Here is a 4499-nt window from a genome sequence, read left to right as displayed (position 1 = left end):
ATTGCCCGCCCCGCCACAATGTCCACAGACTCCTGGACTTCCATACCTACTCCCCTTACAAGGATCCCCAGCCCATCGGCATGAACGCTGCCCACCGACCACGCCGATGGGCCCCACGTCCACTCCTTTGTAAAGAGAAGTACGTCTCCCATGTCCCGAAGATGCACCTCTTGCAACAAAAAAACATTTCCACCTGTTGCCGCCAAAGAGGCAAAAAGTGCCTGCCTCTTCCCCGAGCTCCGCAACCCCCGCACATTCAAAGTAACCACATTACACACCATTATTTTAAACAAAATGTTTTACCTACCCAACCCTTACCTTCAATCTCCTTCCTTCTCGGAGGAGTCCCCCCCTCCCTCGAGTCCTTTCTCCATCCCCATCACCCCTGTAATTCCCGCCACATCCCAGCCCACAAACTGGGAAGACGGGCTGACTGCCGGTCCTGCTGAGGCCGCAGAGGCTCCAGGTGCTTCCTCCCGGTCCACCTCAATGTCCACCTCCTGGGCCTCCCCCTCCGCCGAGTCCGATAGGGCCAGGAACCTGTTCTGCAGAGGGATGCCTGGTCCCGCCTTTGCTTCCCTCCCGTTTGAGTCCCCCGAGCGAACCCGCTTTCGTGCTGCCACCTGCGCCCAGTCCGGCACCTCTCCCTCTGGAGGAGGGCTGTCCCCCCACGCCAACGGGGTCTGCAGGTCCGCAGTGGTGCACATAGCCGCTCCCTCCGCCTCCGGGGACAAGACCTCCTCACCAAGAGGCACCGACAGGGGGGAGAAAAGCTCTGGCGAACCCTCTCTCGGGACCCCGGACTCCTCCGCCACGGCCCTCGCCTTCATCACCACTGCTCCCAGCCCCAAACCCAGGCCAGGACGCGAGGAAGGCCCGAAGATCTGCTCACCCCTGGACCTCCCATCCATGCCTCCCAGCGCCGGAACAGGATCCCGATCTCTTGGCCTCGTGGCCGGCGCGAAAGCCCGGACTGGACCGGAATCCTGACCCAGACCGGAACTCCTCGCCGGACCGGAACCCGGCACCGGACCAGAACCCGGACCGGAACTCCTAGCCGGACCGGATCCCGGACCCGGACCGGACCCAGGAGCAGGACCCGGACCGGAGCTCGGGGCGCACCGGAAACCGGAAACCGGACCCGGACCCGACCCAGACCCAGACCCAGACCCAGCCGCCATGACCTCACTGGATCCACCTGCTTCCTGCTCCGGTCTCCCATCCGTGCCGCTCCGTGGCTCCTCCAAGACTGAGGCCTCGCCCCCATGCCCAGGACAGGGGGACGGATCCAGAACAGGAGCCAGCCCCCCAGGCCCCACCCCTTCCTGAACCGGCCTAGTGGCCAAGGCCGCCGCAGAGCCTGGGCTTGTAGTGCTGGAAGGCCCAGCCCCGTGCTCCGAGGCCTGCCCTCCCTCCGTAGCCGACTCCCCTGCTTCTCGCCCGGCCTTCTTGGTGCTAGGCCGTGCTCGACCTCCAGGAGGCCCAGAGTAGGCCCCAAACTCACCCTGCACCAAGGCCGCAAATGACCTCACCCTTTCCGGGCAAGCCCGGAAAAGGTGCTCCACACTCCCGCAGAGACTGCATGTTTTCGGGGCCACACAGTCTTTTGTTGCGTGCTCCGTCGATGCGCAATGTCTGCATCGGTCGGTGGAGCACACCGCCTTAACGTGCCCGTACATCCCACACCGTCTACAGTACAATGGCTGGCCTGGGTACACCAGGTAGCCTCTGTCCGGGCCTATGGAGAAGGCCCCTGGTGGATGCGCGATCCCCCCCACACCTGAGGGATCTTGCTTGAAACGTACATAAAACCGCCTCTTACCGTTCCAGAAGCCAAACTTGTCCTTCAGCTTGACTGCCTCCTTCACCTCCGAACAATACCTCCGCAGGAAAGCCAAGATGTCCTCCTCCCGCACAAAAGGGTTGTACATATGGACGGTAAGAGGTCTCAGGGCCTTGGTGTAGAGCAAGTGCATCGTAATGCCTTGTAGCGCTGGATTTCCTTCGCACTCCAAAAACTTCTGATGCAAATTAAAACACGCCGCTTCCGAAAAAAAGGTTAAATCAAAAAACCCTCTTTGGGAAAAATCCTGCAAACAAAACACTGTTTTCCGATCCACCATCAACAGATCTTTCAAAACTTTTTCAACAAAAAAATCCAAATTAAAGCCGTTTCGTTTCTCTCCCTCCTCCATCTCCACACGAACCATGTTCTGCAGCCGCACCCGATAGGCCGGCAATCCACCTTCTGGTGTCTCCATCCTCTTCTCTTTCTTTTAGCCAAAAGGCCGAGAAGCGATAACCACAAACTGGCCCCTGCCGACGGCGCCCTCCCGGTGGCCCCGGACCGCGCTCGGGGCAGACGCCACCTGGCCCAGGGGCCGGCCCCCCTCCCCGCCTTCCCAAGAACCCTGCGCACGCACTGACTGGCCGGTCTCAGCTTGCTCCTCCCACCAAGATACACTGTCCTCCACTGGCAGGCACAGCCGCCAAAAACACTCAACACATACCGAGTACACTGTTACGTACTTACTACCGAGTTACTTACTGAATAGCTGCTCTCTAGGCAGCGACCAAAGCTATTTAGCGAGCGGGGCATCGATCGCACGCGGCAAGCAGGCGATAAGCCAGAAACGAGCAAGTCGGCTCGGCTCATCGGCGACTCGCAAGCAACCCGCATACCTGTCGCACATTGCCGTCTGTCCTTAAACCGTTCGAAGCTGCCCCGTCCTGTGGACGGAGCATCCAAAAATAGCACAAACTCAGGTGCGTTCCTCTCCACGGAAATCTTTAGTAAAAGGTAGTTTTATTGGTTTTTTTAAATTTCTTAACAATTTTAAATTTTTCCTTTTTTAAAACACACTCAATAACACAAACAAAAAATTTTAAACACACACTTAAACCATAAGGAACAGAGACATAAAAATAAATGAATAACAAATTTTCAAAAGAGTGATTCAAAAAATGTTCACAAAAACACAGAATATCCAAAAAAACACTATGTAATTCAAAGAAAACAAAAGTGAGTTAAAAGACAAAGCAATTAGGAAAAAAAGAAAGTCCATTTCGCTCAGGTTTGCTGTCCCGAAAGGCGAAAGATTTGTGCGTGCTGAAGAGAAACCCGAGCGAAATGTGACCTTTCAGCGCACCAGGCGCCTCCGGCCCCCTTCCCAGCCACTCCCACTGACCCGGGGTTGCCACTGCTGCCAGCCGGCCGGACAGACAATCCGAGAGGGAAGGTGGGAAAAGCGAGACAGCGCAATAACAAACAGTTACGTCCCGCACACAAAACTACTACATCATTTTGCTAAAAAACAGAGGCAAGCACACTTACAACAAGGGCACATATTCAGCCTATTTACAACACAATTTACATACAAAAAAACAAACAAACAAACAAAAAGGGGGAAGAACAGGGCAACCCACCCACCTCGTAAAGGACAACAAAACACAACCTTTTTTTGCACAAAACTTGGAGAGGCACACCGTTCCCGAACGCACTGCAATAACGGGTCGATGCTTGAAGCGGACGGAGCAAGCTCCTTCTCCGACTCCCTGTGCCAAAAATCTGTTTAATATATAGTCCCCTGATAGGGGATGTATCAGATATTAAACTGATAAGAACAGATTTTTTAAAAAATATTTTATTTGGAAAACCACAAGACATTACAGTTACATACATTCAAACTTTACATACATTACAATTACATTCCACAATTACATTCCCCATCTACATTCCACAATGACATTCCCCATCCTGCCCTCTACTGGGCGGCCCCCCCCCCCTATCCCTCATCCCACAGCCCCTTCCACCTCTCCTTAGCCTGGTGGTACCCCCACCTCCCCATATCATAGTGCAGCCTCCTCTGCACCTCCCCCCTAATCCTCCCCACCACCCGCCCCACCCCCCACACAATATTCTTTTCCACCAGGACCCCCCTGGCCTCCCATAAACAGAACTTTGTCAGAGAAATCATAAACCACCACAAAAACCGGTTCCTTCCCCTCAAATCAAAGTATCCCTTCCCTCTCATTACTTTCTCATAACTGAGTCCCCTGATCAATGTATAAAACAACCCCACCTCTCCCCATACCCTCTTTGCAAACCCGCACTCCCAGAACACATGTCTAACTGTCTCCTCCCGAAGACATCCCTCCCTTGGACAGAGCTTGTTCCGGGTCAGGGAGTGCCTGTAGAGCACATCCCTCACCGGTAGCCGCCCATGCACGCCCAGCCAGTTCAGGTCCTTCCACCGGTTCTCCAACCCCTTCATCTGGCTCACCCTCCACACCTTCTCCTCCACCCCGTACACCCTGACAGTGCAGATCCTGTCCAGCAGGGCTGCATACAGCCCCCTGTGGTCCAGCACCTTCTCCCTTTCCCTGCACTCAGGGTACCTTCTTGCCCATTTCACTATGTGGTTGTAGTGCGGGGGCAACCGCTCCGCTTTGGGGGTGCGATTGTCCCATCCCACCAAAAATCGCAAAGAAATTGACAA

The 4499-nt window shown here is 55.1% G+C and overlaps 1 pseudogene; it reads right to left on the bottom strand.

The window, feature by feature from the left end:
* Positions 1-3475: 3475 nt before the first annotated feature.
* LOC133106485 (U2 spliceosomal RNA) lies at positions 3476-3643 on the bottom strand (annotated as a pseudogene).
* Positions 3644-4499: the final 856 nt, after the last annotated feature.

The sequence above is a fragment of the Conger conger genome, chromosome 12 (genome assembly GCF_963514075.1).
Source record: "Conger conger chromosome 12, fConCon1.1, whole genome shotgun sequence".
In the NCBI taxonomy this organism is placed as follows: domain Eukaryota; kingdom Metazoa; phylum Chordata; class Actinopteri; order Anguilliformes; family Congridae; genus Conger; species Conger conger.
Note: the sequence above shows the minus strand (reverse complement) of the source record. Positions and strands in the feature narration are given on the sequence as shown.